Raw genomic sequence first — 18,322 nt, 5'->3', positions numbered from 1 at the left:
TGCTGATTGAGGAGCAAATTATAAACGTTTTACCGATGGGATAATTCTGAGGATGTCATCCTGTCATGACACTGAGTTCTGTTTCAACTCATGACGTCATGACGTCATGACGCTGGCAATTGATTCGGGATTTTCCAACTTCCTGAGTTGCTTGTCCCCCTTTAAGCAAGATTCAGGCTTTTGCAATTCACGTCAGGTCAGGTCTGGAAGGTTGCGTCAGAATAGCGCGTCGCTTCGTCCACTTTCCGCAGGTATACCAGGGGCCTCTGTCTGGCCATCTCTCAGGCAGATGCCAGGCCCATCCCCATCTCCTTGAGATGCCGGTCATCCTGCTGCAACCACGAGGCACCTGGTCAGTCCATTGGTCTCCTCCAATCACGAGACTCCCTCGCTGAGAGAATCTGGTGAGCAGGATCAGCGTCAGGAAAACGAGCCACATGTTCATCCAGCCACAGCTGACGCTCACGGACGATGCAGGTAACAAATCTCATTTGAGTCGCACTCAGCAACCGCTCATTGAACAAAAGGTCCGACCAGCGATAGCCAAGGATTCTCCGGAGACCTGGTACCAAAGGAATTAAGTGTCTGTCTCAGATCCATGGTCATAGTCCAAGTCTCACTTCCCTCGAGCAAGACTGATAGCACCAAGGACCTGAAGACTCGGACTTTCGTCCTCCCAACAGAGACATCTGTTGACCTCTGACTCACAGCCAGCAGACACATGAATATCACTGCCAAGGATAGTGAATCTCTCCACGACCTCAACATCCTCACCACAAACAGGCACAAACAGGACAGCAGCATCCAACATGTCACTAACAGCCTGGATCTTAGTTTTGACCCAGGAAACCCGTAATCCCAGCGGCTCTGACTCCTCATTCAGCACCTCGAAGGCCCCCAAAAGATTAATCTCAAGTCTCCACAAAGATGACTGCATCATCTGCCAAATCAAGGTCAGAGATCTTAATATTCCCAAATATTCTCATTTGCCAACCTCGGAAGGATGACAGGTTCGAGTTAACCCCACCTGGTGTTTATTCAATAGCTGAGTGGGATTTTGGGATTTGAACTCAGGACCTTGGGATCCAAAGCCCGCCACACTAACCATAAAGCCAATACCAGGCTTTTAATTTAATTAATTAGGTTAATTCAATTAATTAGGTGATTAATTAGGTAACCCGGTTAACCCATAGATGGGAGGACCTGAAGTCACGTGGTTAAGTTATTGGCGTTCACGGTCAGTGACCGACTCACCGCATCAGAGAATTAGACGTGTGCGATGGCCTACAATTCCGGGGAGTCTGGTGGGAGCCGAGTTGGCTTCCCCACCCTGGTGGTCTTCTCACCCCCAGCCCACAACAATATGCATAGATAAGTATGTGTTTGTGTGTCTGTGTGTGTGTGTGTGTGTGAACACATATATATATATATATATATATATATATATATATATATGTAGATAGAAATATAGACACACACACACTGATGATCCAAAACATTATGACCACTGACAAGTGAAGTGAATAACATTGATGATCTTGATACAATGGCACCTGTCAAGGGGTGGGAAATATAAGGTGGAAAGTGAAGTCAGTTCTTGAGGTGATGTGTTAGATGCAGGAGAAATGGGCAGCAGTAAAGACCTGAGCGACTTTGACAAGGGCCAAATAGTTATGGCCAGACGACTGGGTCAGAGCAACTCCGAAACGGCAAGGCTTGTGGGGTGCTCCCGGTCAGCAGTGGTGAGTACCTTCCGAGAGTGGTCCGAGGAGGGACAAAACACGAACCGGACACAGGGGGTTGGACTCCCAAGGCTCATCGATGCACGAGGGCAACGAAGGCTATCCCATCTGTTCCGAACCGACAGAAGGTCCACTGTAGCACAGGTCACAAAAAGTTTTAATTGTGGTCATGGGAGGAATGTGTCACAATCCACAGTGCATCACACCCTGCTGCATATGGGGCTGCCTATCTGCAGAACCGTCAGTGTCCATGATGACCCCTGTCCACCGTCGAAAGTGCCTACATTGGGCACAAGAGCGTCGGAACTGGACCTTGGAGCAGTGGAAGGAGGTCGCCTGGTCTGATAAGTCCCGTTTTCTTTTAGATCACGTGGATGGTCGTGGACGTGTGCGCCGTTTACCTGGGAAAGTGATGGCACCAGGATACACTGTGGGAATACAAGAAGCCGGTGGAGGGAGTGTGATGCTCTGGGCAATGTTCTGCTGGGAAACCCTGGGTCCACCCATTCATGTGGACGTCAATTTGATACGTGTCACCTCGAAAAACATCGTTGCAGACCAGGTTCACCCCTTCATGGCATTGGTATTCCCTGATGGCAGTGGCCTCTTTCAGCAGGATAATGTGCCCTGCAACATTGCACACATTGTTCGGGAATGGTTTCAGGAACATGATGAAGTATTCATGGTGTTGCCCTGGCCTACAAATTCTCCAGATCTCAATCTGATTGAGCATCTGTTGGATGCGCTTCACCGAGAAGTCCGATCCACCACGGCTCCAGCTCGCAAATTACAGGACTTGAAGGATCTGCTGCTCATGTTTTGGTGTCAGATACCACAGGACACCTTCAGGGGTCTTGTAGAATCCATGCCTCGGCAGATTGGCGCTGTTTTGGCGGCACACGGAGGACCAGCAGAAGATTAGGCAGGTTGTCATTATGTTTTGGCTCCTCAGTGTACAATATATTTATATATATATATATATATATATATATATATATATATATATATATATATATATATATACATATAAATAAATAAATGTATATACATATATACATATATATGTATATGTATATATATTGTTGCGGTCACGAGTTCCGAGACAACGCTTGTCACTCAAGGGGATTAATCCACGGTTGTCCTCGGAAGAGCCGGACCTGGGGTCACCGCTCACAATTCACGTTGTGGTGCGATGGGTTATTTAACAACCACGGACGCCACTCATTTAACCACGAGTTCCAGTGTCCACCGTCTAATTATGCCGTTTTACTGGAAGTCACGTGGTTACCTGAGTGGGGAGCACACCCTCGCCAAAGCACCAATGTTATCTTGATGAGATTTTAATTAGGGCTGCTGAGCGTTTTAACCGCTGGTGCGTGCCGACTATTTTTGGTCAAATCTGTGGTAATTACTTCCCAGTCTCTCTCAGTTCGGACAATGTTAGACCAATGGAAGGAAAGGACAAACACGGACAAGTTGGAAGTCAATAAATAATTTATTTCAAATAACATTAATAAATGGAAAAACTTTATATTTTTTGAGGTCAACAAAAGATTATACATTTCAAAGCAAAATCAATCAAAATGCCAGGAAAGAGACAAAGAGCAGATGCTTATCAGGGGTTGACTTACATACAGCTAAACACAGTGAAGGGTACCCAACAGCTCAAGCAGGTGGGGGGGGGGGGGGAGAAGAGTCTTCTCACTCATCAGAGAGTATTTGGCCGTGAAGTGAAAACGTCCTGAAATGTGTGCGTGCGTGTAATGTCCGTCGCCAGCACCCAGCCTTGCCGTGCACCCTCTCATGAACCGCCTTGAACGCCAGACGACGTCTGGGAGGGCACCGCGATCGTCTGTCGTGGGTTTAGTCCCTGGTGCTGCGACACAGGCAGTCCCTCACACTTCACGAAACTGGTGATGTCTAGTGACCAACACGGTCCGTCGGTGACTGACCCGCGCCTCACTCGTTGGTGACCGGCGCCTCACTTGTTGTCGGCGCTGCTCACACCCACATGCGCACCACACGCTCTCTTGCTCAAGCACGGGAAGGACGAATTGTCTCGTTGTTGGCGCTGGTCAGAAACCCACACGTGCACCACATGCTCGCTTCCTCGCTTGCACGCTTCCTCTCTGGCTCGCTTCTTCCCTCGCGCACTTACACCCGCTTCTTCCTCGCTCTTTGTGCTTTCTTCTCCTCTCTGGCTTTGTTTCTCATTCTCTTTTCCCTCCTCTTACTTCTCTCTCTTTCTTCTCCCTCCTCTTACTTCTCTCTCTTACTTCTCTCTCCTCAGAACAGACTTCCAATTCGTTTTATATCTGCGGGCCGTCTTGGCGGGTGCAGTCCACCGAATGCTCACCGTGCCACACTCGCGCACGGTTACCATGACGACCCGTGCACTCTCAAAAAAGGCGGGCGTCGGCGTTTGCGACAGAAATGTGTGCAAAAGTGTCTGTTGTAAAGAAAACTAGCTTCCCATAAGAGAAGCGATCTATCCTTTACCCTTCTCAACGCATCACATTTACAATCCCATTAGACATGGGGATGGGGCTAAACTGAACATGCATTTCAGGAAATAACTGTCTGAGGACCTGGATGTGTCGATACATTCATCAGACTGGATTCTGAAATCCGTAACAATATATATATATATATATATATATATATATATATATATATATATATATATATATATATATATATATATCTCTTCTTCTTCTTTCGGCTGCTCCCTCCTTTAGGGGTCGCCACAGCGAATCATCTGCATGATCCGCATAGTGATTTGGCACATGTTTTACGCCGGATGCCCTTCCTGACGCAACCCTGGTCGCATCTTACGACACAGGGATATGGTACACTTATTTTAACCGGGGTATACACCGGCCCAGTACACTGGTACTCATTTCGCCGACCTCGGAAGGATGACAGGCTGAGTCAACCCCCTGGTGTATTAATTCAGTGGTCCAACGGAGCTTGAACTCAGGACCTTTTGGATCCCAAGCCGCTGCCCTAACCACTGCGCCAACACCAGGCTCAAATATATATATATATATATATATATATATATATATATATATATATATATTTTATATATATATATATATGGTTCTCTTAATCCAAGGGTGTGTTCAGTTAACAAGTTTCTTGGAGAGTGCTCGCCAAGTGGCGTAAACTCACCAACCACTGCAAAAAAACCGTTGGCAAGGAACGGCTGGCTTGGCAAGTGAAAGCGAGCTGCTTGGTAGTTGAACACAGCAAAATCCTCCTGGTAACTGAACATGTTTCGGGTAAAGGAAATGCAATTTGATTTCAGCACATCTCATAAACTAGACCGACGGATATGATGACAACATGACAAACTAAAACAGCACTCGCTATAGCACGTACCTCCGCCACAGTGAACATGTTACCTTTTGTTGTCCACTGATAATCTGTATCTCAATCCAGAAGTTCAAAATCGAAACGACTTGTTCTTGTTCCCGAACCAAGTCATCCACCAAGTTTTGTCCGAATCCATCCATAACTTTTTGAGATCTCGTCCTATGTTGGCCTTTTGAATCGTTTTTGCCTCTTCCATCTCAATGGCGAAGAAACATTTAAAACTCTCGAATCCGGATCAGGATCTTCACCAAAACCGAACCATTTAGTCCTTTTCACACACCCAACCTGTCCAACTCGGTTTGTCCAAATCCATCCATAACCTTTCAAGATATCCTGCTCCCAGACAGACAAAGAGGGGTGAACACGTAACCTCCATCAACCATCGGTGGCAGAGATAATTAAGTCACTTGCAAACTTGTTATCAGGGATGTGTTCATTCAACAAGCAGAGAGCTATCGCTTGCCAAGCCAGCCGTTCCCTCTTCACGGTTTCGTTGGAGTGATTGCAAAAATGCTTAAGCCACTTGGCGAGCGTTCCACAAAAAACTCTGTGACTGAACACAACGAAAGTGTTCTGCACATCCCCCGTGGCACAAAGCGATTGTGAATAAACTGCAACAGTCTTTCAATAACAACAACATCACAACTTCATGCTCTGCTTTTCATGACAACGACATCAAGTAATTCATCTGTTTTTATTTTAAAGAACAGGGGACAGCGCGAACGCAGTCCCCCACTACCACAAATTGTACAGTCGAGTTTCCCACATTTGGGGAAATCGCAAGGGTCAACCCACCCGGTGTGCAATGGGTCGGTCTCACCCTGAGAACACCACCTTATTGATCATGGTGTTTCTCCAGTCAGGTAAGTATAAGTTATTACCCTCCACTCACTCCATTTTTCTTCGTACGAGCACCGTCTTACTTTACCGGGACCGATTCACTCCATCCCTGAATATTTATTTAAATGTTTAATGTTTTCTTCATCAACACATCCTGATCGGAGTATTCGGTTCGATATTGTGATTTAGATATTTGGAGAATTTCTCACTTTGCTGCTGATTGAAGAGCAAATTCTAAACGTTTTACCGATGGGATAATTCTGAGGATGCCTTCCTGTCATGACGCTGAGTACTGTTTTAACTCATGACGTCATGACGCTGAGTTCTGTTTCAACTCATGACGTCATGACGCTGAGTTCTGTTTCAACTCATGACGTCATGACGCTGGATATTGATTGGGGATTTTCCAACTTGCTGATTGACCTTTTTCCCTTGAAGCAAGACACAGGCTTTTTCAATTCAGGTCAGGTCAGGGAAGGGAGCATGCGCCGGAGCAGCGCGTCGCTGCGTTCACTTTCCGCCGGTACTCCAGGGGCCTATGCCTGGCCATCCCCATCTCCATGAGATGCCGATCATCCTGCTGCAACCACGAGGCACGTTGTCGGCACATTGGCCTCCTCCACTCACGAGACTCCCTCGCTGAGAGAATCTGGTGAGCAGGATCAGCATCAGGACAACGAGCCACATGTCCATCCAGCCACAGCTGACGCTCACATACTACACACACACACACACACACACACACACACACACACACACACACACACACACACACACACAGACACACACACACACACACACACACACACACACACACACACACGCACACACACTCCCACAGCCACACACACGCATTTAAAGGCCATTTTCCCCGCTAAAGCAGGGGTTAGCCTTGCGGGCCCCATGACAATCTTCTCCACTTTACCCTGTTTTGTGCATCTCCCCTTCTTAATCCCCTTGCCCACATTTCCTCTTCCACCACATTTAGCCAAGTTTTTCTCGGTCTTCCCCGTCCTCTACTTCCGACTACACTCATTTCCAACACTCCTCTCACCCAGTCACTTTCATCCTTCCTCAACACATGACCCAACCATCTCAACCTGTTTCTCTTCACAACCTCCATCACAGACTCTATTCCCATCATCTTCCGCAAGTCATCATTTGTCTTCCTCTCTCTCAACGATACTCCGCACATCCACCGAACCATTCGCATTTCCACCCTTTCCAGCCTTTGTTGCTGCTCCATGTTCAGTACCCATGTCTCACTCCCATAAATCATCGTACTCCTCACACATGTAGCATACACCTTTCCCTTCAGCTTCAACGACACTCCCCTCTTTGTCAGCACGCCACTCAGTTCCCGAAACTTCTTCCATGCACATCTCACTCGAGCAACCGTCGAAGAGTCTGATCCACCTTCTCCATTCAGCATGTCTCCGAGATAGCAAAATGTTTTCACCCCTTCCAGCTTCACACCATCTCCAAGATCCAACTCAACAATTCCTTCATCTGCTGCTCCCTCGATGCACACCTTACACTTGAATGTAGCTGCCACACTGGTTAATGACCCTCTCACCCCACTACATTTTCGATGAACCCATTCAGTACACATTGTACACTGAAGGGAGTTCACTCCGATACCTTCCTGCACACACCACACGGCCACTTCCCAGTCCTTTCCACCACACCACATGCTTTACCACTTGCCATCACCTTCGTCTTTCCGATATTCACCTTCAAACCTTTTGCCTCCATACATTCCTTCCACTTGTTCATCTTCTCCTTCAGTCCATCCATACTCTCTGCAATCAACACCAGATCATCTGCATACAGCAGCTCCCACGGTAAACCCTCCTTTACCCTCCGAGCCAGCACCTCCATCACAACTACAAATAGAAGTGGACTTAGTACCGACCCCTGGTGCCTCACCTCAAACTCCTACCCTCACCTCAAACTCACCACTGTTCCCATCCTTCGTCCTTACAGCTGTGCGTGCTCTCTCGTACATGGCCATCACTACTCTGATCAACCATTCCTCCACTCCTAACTTCCTCAATGCCCATGCCATTACTTCATGTGGAAGCCTATCAAATGCTTTCTCCAGATCAACAAACCCAAAAAACAACTTCTTCCTCTTCTCCATGTACTTCTCCTGCAACTGCCTTACAATAGAAATGGTATCTGTCGTTCCTCTTCCTGGCATAAATCCAAACTGCATTTCGTCAATCTTTACCTTCTTCCTTATCCTCTTCTCCAACACCCTTTCCAATACCTTCATTCCATGCTCCAATAACTTTATTGCTCTATAGGAGCCACAGTCCAGAGGGTCACCTTTCCCCTTGTACAGAGGGACGAGGTTACTCAGTTCCCAATCCACTGGAATGCGGCCTTCTTTCACCACCAGATTACAGATCTCTGTCATTCTCTTCACACCCCAACTTCCCGCTGCCTTCAACATATCTCCCACAACTCCCGTCGGCCCTCCTGCTTTTCTACTCTTCATTGCTCTTATAGCTTCCTCAACTTCCTTCTCAGTTATCTTCTCTGCTGGTCCTAAAACTGGGTTACTCTCGATGTTTCTATCCCATTCATTTTCTACATTCAACAGCCTTTCCATATATCTCTTCCATCTTCCTTTAATTCCATCTGAATCCACAACAATTTGTCCCACTTCATCCTTCAAGCAACTCACCCCCGTCACATCAAATCTCTCTCTCGCTATCTGCTTTGCAATCCTGAATACCGCTCTCTTACCCTCCTCCGAATCCAAGCGTTCTCCAAACTTTTTCATATGGGCCTCCTGCGCCTTTGCAACCTCTTTCTTTGCAGCCTTCTTGGCTTCCTTATAACTTTCATGTGCAGCCTCTTCTTCCACCATATCCTTTGCCTTTTGCCATTCCTTGAACTTCTTCCTCTTCTCTTCAATCGTCTTTCCAACTTCATCATCCCACCACCATGTTTCCGAGTGCCTCGGTGGTCCTTTTGTCCATCCACATACCTCACCAACGGCTCCCAATAGACTATCTTTCATTGACATCCAACCACTTTCAAGCTCAAGCACATCATCTTCAACCATACTCAGCCTCTCTCTTAATGCTTCCTTCACTGTCGCCTCTTTCAACCTCCACACCTTCATCCTCGGTTGGTACTTCACCCGCCGAATTCTCCGCGCACCTTTCACCCTTATATCGCAGACAACCAGGTGGTGCTGCGAAACAGTCTCCTCCCCTGGGATCACCTTTGTGTCCCGGAGGTTTCCCCGATCTCGCTGACGCACCATCAGGTAGTCAATGGTTGTCGTCAACCCACCTGACGTGTATGTAATAAGCTTATTATTCGCTTTCTGGAATTGAGTATTACAGAGCAACAAATCAGCTCCATCAGCAAACTCCAAGATCCTTTCACCTTCTCCATTTCTCACACCATATCCATAACCCCCATGGACTCCCTCAAAACCGTCTGGACTCCTTCCCACATCTCCATTCAAGTCTCCTCCATCCACAACAACTTCCTCATCTTTCACATTTTCCATCAACTTCTCCATCGCACACCAGAACATGTTCTTCTCTTCATCGCTTCGACCGACCTGCGGGGCATATCCCGAGATGACGTTCACCAAGAGATTTCCGATCACGATTCTCACCATCATCAACCTTTCACTCACTCTAGTCACACTCACTACACTGTCTACAAACTCCTCAGAAAACATGACACCGACACCATGCACGCCTTCCAGGCACCCTTGCCACATAAACTTGTACTTTTGCCCCTGCCTTCCCTTCACCATTCTCACACCACTTCCCTTCCACCGTGTCTCCTGCACACAACATATGTCCACTCTTCTTCTGACCAATGTTTCAACCTATGCAATGTTTCTGTTTGTTTCTGACCAATGCTCACAGACTATGCAGGTAACAAATCTCATTTGAGTCTCTCTCAGCAACCGCTCATTGGACACAAAGTCCGACCAGCGATAGCCAAGGATTCTCCGAAGAGACCTGGTACCAAAGGAATTAACTCTCCATCTCAGATCCCTTGTCAGAATTCAGGTCTCACATCCGTTCAGCAAGACTGGAAGCACCAAGGACCTGAAGACTCGGAGTTGCGTCCACCTGACACAGATGTTTGTTGACCTCTGACTCACAGCCAGCAGAGACATGGATATCACTTCCAAGGTTAGTGATTCTCTCCACAACCTCAACATCCTCACCACAAACAAGCACAGACAGGACAGCATCATACAACATGTCATTGAAAGCCTGTACCTTAGTTTTGACCCAGGGAACCCGTAATCCCAGTGGCTCCGACTCCTCATTCAGCACTTTGAGGGCCCCCAAAAGGATATCTGAAGTCTCCACAAAGATGACTGCATCATTTGCGAAATCAAGGTCAGAGATCTTAATATTCCCAAATATTCCCATTTTGCCAACCTCGGAAGGATTACAGGTTGAGTTGACTCCACCTGGTGTTCATACAACAGCTGACCGGGATTTAACCTCAGGACCTTAGGATCCAAAGCCCACCACCCCAACCATAAAGCCAACACCAGGCTTTTAATTTAATTAATTAGGTTAATTCAATTAATTAGGTGGTTAATTAGTTAACCCGGTTAACACATCGATGGGAGGACCCAAAGTCTCGCGGTTAAGTTATTGGCGTTCACGTTCGGTTCGCGACGCACCGCGTCACAGAATTATCCGTGTGCGACAACTTACAATTCCGGTGAGTCTGGTGGGAGCCGAGTGAGCTTTCCCCTCTGGTGGTCTTCTCACCCGACCCACAGCCCGCATCAATATGCATATGAATGTATGTGTATGTGCATGTGTATATATGTAAATGTATACACACACTGATGAGCCAAAACATGATGACCACTGACAGGTGAAGTGAATAACATTGATGATCAAGTTACAATGGCACCTGTCAAGGGATGGGACATATAAGGGAGAAAGTGAACCGTCAGTTCTTGAGGTGATGTGTTGGATGCAGGAGAAATTGGCAGGAGTAAAGACCTGAGTGACTTTGACAAGGGCCAAATAGTTATGGCCAGACGACTGGGTTAGAGCATCTCTGAAACGGCAAGGCTTGTGGGGTGCTCCCGGTCAGCAGTAGTGAGTACCAAACGGCAGTGGTCCGAGTTGGGACAAACCACGAACTGGTGAAAGGGGGTTGGGCACCCAAGGCTCATCGATGCCCGATGGCTACGAAGGCTATCCCATCTGGTCCGAACTGACAGAAGGTCTACTGAGGCACAATTCACAAAAAGTTTGAATGGTGGTCATGGGAGGAATGAGTCACAACCCACAGTGCATCACACCCTGCTGCGTATCGGGCTGCCCAGCCGCTGACCGGTCAGAGTGCCCATGATGACCCCTGTCCACCGTCGAACGTTCCTACAATGGGCACAAGAGCGTCAGAACTGGACCTTGGAGCAGTGGAAGAAGGTCGTCTGATCCGATATGTCTAGTTTTCTTTTAGATCACGTGGATGGTTGTGTACATGTATGCCGTTTACCTGGGGAAGTGATGGAACCTGGGTGCACTGAAGGAAGACGACAAGCCGTTGGAAGGAGTGTGATGCTCTCGACAATGTTCTGCTGGGAAAACCTGGGTCTGCCCATTCATGTGGACGTCAATTTGATACATGTTACCTCGCTAAATATCGTTGCAGACCAGATACACCCCTTCATGGTAATGGTATTCCCTGATGGCAGTGGCCTCTTTCAGCAGGATAAGGTGCCCTGCAACATTGCACACATTGTTCGGGAATAGTTTCAGGAACATGATGAAGTGTTCACGGTGTTGCCCTGGCCTCCAAATTCTCCAGATCTCAATCCGATTGAGCATCTGTGCGATGTGCTTGCTATACCGACAAGTCCGATCCACTGCAGCTCCACCTCGCAACTTACAGGACTTGAAGGATCTGCTGTTAATGTTTTGGTGTCAGATACCACAGGACACCTTCAGGGGTCTTGGAGAATCCATGCCTCAGGGGGTCGGTGCTGTTTTGGCGGCACATGGAGGACCAGCAGCAGATTAGGTTGGTCGTCATAATGTTTTGGCTCCTCAGTGTACAGTATATATATATATATATATATATATATATATATATATATATATATATATATATATATATATATATATATATATATATATATATATATATATATATATATATATATATATATATATATATATATATATATATATACTGTACTATATGGAGCTGTTGAACATCTCCCAAGATGAGAGGAGCCATTTTTAGTTGGATTACCTTTTCTTAATTGAATGTAGCATTTAATTGAGATAGCCAAAGCATTTAAAATGCTCTCAGTAAGCTACAGTTTTTGATTGTTGGTAATCAAAGCCTCTCTCTCTCTTTGTCGTGCAGCTAAACATCTGGCTTTCTTGTTGGCCCTTTTAACAACATTCTTTGAGCCTTGAGCTCGGAGAAGCCTGATCATAAATCAGCACTGTTTTGGTATAGTTCAAAATGGAACATCTTGCAGTAGAATGAGAAGAATATTATATATATATATATATATATATATATATATATATATATATATATATATATATATATATATATATATATATATATATATACATATATATATATATATATATATACATATATATATATATATATATATATATATATACATACATATATATATATATATATATATATATATATATATATATATATATATATATATATATATATATATATATATATATATATACATATATATATATATATATATATATATACATATATATATATATATATATATACATATATATATATATATATATATATACATATATATATATATATATATATATATATATATATATATATATATATACATATATATATATATATATATATATATATATATATATATATATATATATATATATATATACATATATATATATATATATATATATATATATATATATATATTGTGATAAAGATCTGCCTGACCAATAACAGATCTTGTAAGTGAAAAGATCAATGCTTTGTCAGGCGAGGAGAGAATATTTGTTGGGGTGTTGTTACTTTCAAAGAATACGATATCTAAGAAAGAAAATATAAACCTGATGGAAGTTGGGGAAATCATGAAAACAGATGAGCAGGAAAAAGTATATATAAAGTAAACCAAACTGCTTGCGGGGGAGAGAGTTTGACTGAGCTGGGATACTGTTGGTAGTCTCTGTCTCACTGTCATGTACTCTTTTGATGTGAATTAAAAGGCTCTTCTGTACCATGATCAGTGTGGACATTGCTAGATTTCAATCAGCGGTGGAACATGATCTCGACATTTGGTGTAGTGCGGCAGGATAAGACAGACCAGGGGGGAGGGGGAACTGCTGCCTTGGTGAGACAAAAGAGGACAGAAGCTGGCCGGCTTAAAGATAAGGTAAGAACTGCCTCTTTTCTCGCACCAGGGCATGCGACTTTGCTGCCTCTTTGTGATCTGTCCTTATCTTAAAGAACGGAAAAAGAGGGAGCTTATATGCACATCAAAAGAGGGGTACCCCGGGGGTTTAAGTGTCCGAAGGAGGGATTGAAGGTGACGCTTGCAGGCTCATCTGAGAAATCCCTGGAGGACAGTGTCTTAAGGGTAGATTGCAAGGTACAAACCCTGGGAGGGTAACCTGAGAAATCTCCAAGAGACAAGGTATTTCTGTGAGAGATTGAGGACGTGGAAGGTGTGCAAGGGAGTGTGAGGGTTCGTGGAAAGGTGTGAAAGACACCCAACCCAACGCGAGATCACCCCAGGCAAAACACTGACCAGTCCAAGAATACTCTAGAAATGATCAAGGGAAAGTGGGAAAATAAAGATGTAACGGAAATTATGGACCTAGGTCATGTGATCAATGAGAATCATGGTATGAATGAATATATAAAAGTACCCATATGCATTCCTAGAATAAGATTCGTTAAGATATGCATATGTGAATAAGCCTGAACCAAACTTGAAGCTTGTAAGATGTGTAGGGAAGAAGCATGACAAATAAATAATGTTGGAAAAAGAAAAAAGAAAAGTTAAGTGTTAAGATTAAAAGAATAAGTTGAGAAAACACCTTGCCCCACCCGTGCAACAGCAGTGCACAGAGCGGGGCAATCAAGAGAGAATACCAGGTAACCCATCTGAGGGTTTCCTTAATCCGTCGAGGTTGTGTCCAAACCTGGAAGGTACGAGGTCGCTGGCCACGACTTTTGCCTTCCCGGTGAGGAGGTGGCCGAAAAACGCAGGCGGAAGGGAAGGTTACAGTGCAGCCAACTCAAAATCGGTAAAATATCCATTAAAAGAACAGGAATTGAGAATAGTTCTGATGTGATAATATATGGAAATTTAAAGCAAGGTGCTGAAAGAACAGCGGACAAAGCTCGGCTGCTCGTGAAAACGATGTGTGGAAATGGAAGATGGGAGGGAATGATTCCCCACAGAGGGAAGGATGCCCCATTGTGAAGTGGAGGAATGTGTGAGCTTTGCCTGAAGGGTAAGGGTGGGGGTCGTGTTCCTCTTTGAGAGTTTTTTTATTTTTTTAACGACTCAAAAACGAGTCAACGGGAGAATTTGTGGCAGATGTGCCGAATAAAGCCTTGATTGTGATCTCCAAGTCCAGGAGTCCATACAACACCAATTAAATTGAGAATTATTTAATTGCGGTTGTAAATAAATAAAAGGTAATTTTATATAGAGTCAAATAGTTCTGAAATGTGTTTAAATTAATTTGTATACGTTTTAATGTGTGGGTCGAACGTATGTACGCAGTTTGTTGTGGATGTGGAGATGGGGAGAGACGCAGGACCAAGGTGCGAAGGAAGGAGGGGTAGGATAAAAGGTGGGGGCGAGCTGTGTCGAAGTGCACATGCTGTGCCCAGAGGTGTGCTGTGTCTTCACTCGTCGGTGAATGAAAGAATGACATCCAAGAACCAGGACAAAGACATTAGGCAAGCTGCAGAAATGCTTTTGGGGGAGATGACTAGTGGTCTTTGAACACGCGGCCATTGCGGACCTTGTCACGGAGCATGAATCCTCTGCCTGGCGCGATCAAGGATTATTTGTGCGGAAGTGGACAGAGGAGCATGTCTGTTGTCCTTATATGAGCCTCGATCTGTCAGGATAAATTATTTGGATTAAAATTGACCATAAAAGCGGTTATCGTGCTGAATGTGTTGGTGCCCTGATGTGAAGTGCGGGCTGTGCGCGATCTTTGCTTGGGAGAGTCGGGCTGCGTGAAGTTTGCCTGAATACGGGGAGAAGCTTTGGAAAAGAAATATATTTTTTTTTAACCGAGTGAGGCACGGAAAATTATCAACACGGTTGGTTGCATCATTATTGTGAGGAGCTCAATTTTACAATCAATTGTCGTGGGCATCTGTGGTTGAATGTACGAAGTAAGCTATGTGTGAAGCCCTCGAAGGAGGGAGGGCTGTACGGTGTGCGAGATGGAGCACGAAGCACGAGTGTGGTCAACATCTGGGCCGCATTGAAATCGGCCGTGCCGAGAGTGCTGTGTAAATTTTCGAAGTTCATCCTGGCCTTGTAAGTTTGCAAGTACACATGTGCAAATGGACAAGACCATTGTGTGCTGGACCTGAGTAAATTCCACAATGTGCCAACCCCCTACAGCCCCCTGCACCTCCGAAGAGTCTGGAGGTGTGGCTGCCCTTTGAGCTGTGCAGCCTCGGTTCAAATCTCAACGCAGCTCTAAAACTTCCATCCTGGTGTTTCACATGCACTGCAAAGTTTGCTAACATCGGTTCGTGAACAATAAAGATCCCACGATGTTTTTTTGCGAAGAGTTGGCAAGTTATTGCAGGCACCCTGAACATTAAGCTACAAAACTGCTGCTCGAACGTGCAGGGGTGCAGCTGCTGTCAGGATGGGCATGGGTCGGGACTCGAGTCGTCAGTCATGTGCAGCACGTGGCGACAGATTAGTATCAATTGTCACAAGGACGTGTCAGTGCAAATGATGCAGTGCAAATGATGCAGTGTCCCTCCACCGATACACACATTGGAATAAATAATCTCGCCGACCTGGGTGGAATGACAGGCTGAGTCAACCTCAGGAACCAGGGATACTGAGAGTCAGGAGTCGCCAAGAGCCACAAACAATAGACAGTGTGCTCTGACGGTTTGAAAGAGGAAATGCGAATCGTGCAAGTGAGATGCGGAGTGTGTGTTGGGATTTACTTTAGACTCATGTAAAGGATAATTGAGAATTTGGCAGATTTTTAAAACAATTACCATCACATGTTTGGATGAAGAATGAGTTAAAATCGCAACTGTGGCTGTGGACATAATTACATACACAACTCAGCCGGGAACAGAGGAAAATACTTTATTTTATTTTATTTTGGGCAGCACCAAATGCTTTGCAGAAGTGTGGTCCAAATGGATGAATGGATGATATCTGATTAGGCAGTGTTGGTTGACTTACTGTTAGAGTAAAATGTGGTAATCGAAAGATGTCCGATACTAGACATAACTGTCAGGGTATGTAGTGTACACTGAGAATAACATCTTGGAAAGTGATTCTGTGCTAATTGCGGTATGCAATCTAGCCGAGGGTGAAAGCATATTCCTGATATGTGTATACTGTACAGATGGCACAATGTAGGGGAACTGTGGAAATAAGAGGATATTTAATGTCGCAAAGTGTGCTAGTCAAGAATAGTTAAATCGATAGTAATATATTGAGCACATATGAAGGAAAAAAACTACAACAACGACATCCTCCCTGGCTACCTTCCACCATCGGCCTTTTCGATGAGCATACGTGCCAAGCGCCTGTGGGGGAGTTCCATTGGCAATCAACGCTACCTAACTACCTGGTGCTTGCAGCGGAATCGAGTTGCAGGTTCGAGTACCATCGAGCCGGATTGTCAAGGATTGCACGAGGCAGGAAGGTCCAAGGAAGCTTCTCACCTCCAGCTCACCTTCCCTCCGAGGGGGGAGTATCAATAACGACCCAACGGGGTCCCTTTTGGGGGGGGGGTGGGTGTGTCTGGTGGGGGCCAGTCCTTAAGCAGCACCTGTTTGGGTGCTTGTGTATAAATTTCCATTTATTTTATATTCTAATGACTCTGCCCTTATGTGCTTCTTATGGGCTTCATGATGGTGCCCAGGGAGCCACTGGGTTGTCTGGACCGCCTGGAGAAACGGGAGGCAGTGGAACTGTTGGTGGTTCAGGTCCTATCGGACCTCCGGGCCCGAGTGGTCATGATGGCATGATTGGCCCACAGGGCAATGCGGGAGACAGGGGTCTGCAAGGGGAGTCTGCAACACCAGGACGCCAAGGGGCGATTGGGATAATTGCACCATCACGATCGTCTGGGTCAGTGGGTGAGCAAGTGGTGGGTGCAGGTGAGCACATGCATCTGTGGTGAAGGTAGTGGTGTGAACCCATGGGTCGGTTCGGGCAGGCAGAATTCACAACATCTTTGTCTACGTTGAGATCTGAATTTGTTGTCTTCTGACGTCAGCATCGGTTGGTATTTTAAAAACGCGTTTTACATATCATAGCAGCCACCGTACCTGGGAAGGCTCTCTGTGCATTGTATTGTCATAATGGTAGACCGTGGGGCTATGTACGCTCTCTGATGACGACCAACTTATGAATGGGAAAGAAGGGTGCGGTCGGTGGAACTGACTCTACTGCTCCCTCTAGCGGTCGTGCTTGCTGCTGATACCCAGCCCCTACAACAAAGTGGTGACCCAAAAGGTGTTTTGCTCGTTTTGGCTCATAAAAATGAGCTGCACGAACAAAAGGGGGATGATGTAGAAGGAGGTGCTGAGAATATGGTACATTCAAGAACTTGCAGAGGTGGGAGAAAATCGAAAATTTGTAAAATCGAAAGTTTTGGAAGCAGCTATGTATTATCAAATGTTTGTGGTGTGTGCTGCCTTTGGGCTGTTGGGTGCATCACTGGTTGGAGCATGACTGTGCTGCTGATGCGGTGTCCCTATTACCAGTGTACTGATGTTCATTTTTCTTGCCAGTCTTAAAGGAGTGACAGGCTGAGTTAGCCCTCTGGGGTTCGTTTAGTGGTAAATGAAATTTGAGCTCAGGGCTGTAGGATCCCAGGTCACCAATTTAAGGGCAAGGCCAAACAGTACATATAATTATTGGTAAAATGTCTGGAAAATATATGGACATGTATAAATGAATATTAATTCTTGTGACGCTAATAAATATTGTGAAAGAATTGACAACAGGGTGTTCGAATGGAGGAACGTCCTGAAGACGCAGTGGACTGGACTTTTTCAGGTATTATTGGTTACCCAAGGAGCTGTCAAGAAAAGGTAAGCCAGTCATGGATTCACGCATCTCATTG

General features: G+C 45.4%; 1 protein-coding gene and 1 non-coding gene across 2 annotated transcripts in view; both read right to left on the bottom strand.

Moving 5' to 3' along the window:
* LOC147024007 (5-hydroxytryptamine receptor 3A-like) overlaps positions 1 to 18,322 on the bottom strand; it is a 132,274-nt gene that overhangs the window by 91,877 nt on the left and 22,075 nt on the right. The window lies entirely within an intron of this gene.
* LOC147024010 (U1 spliceosomal RNA) lies at positions 5,828 to 5,991 on the bottom strand. The gene has a single exon (XR_015060561.1). It is a non-coding gene; the product is annotated as a U1 spliceosomal RNA (small nuclear RNA).

This window comes from Eptatretus burgeri, chromosome 7 (genome assembly GCF_056783735.1).
Source record: "Eptatretus burgeri isolate ZD-2024b chromosome 7, Ebu_testis_v1, whole genome shotgun sequence".
NCBI classification, from domain to species: domain Eukaryota; kingdom Metazoa; phylum Chordata; class Myxini; order Myxiniformes; family Myxinidae; genus Eptatretus; species Eptatretus burgeri.
This window is presented reverse-complemented; position numbering and strand designations above follow the sequence as displayed.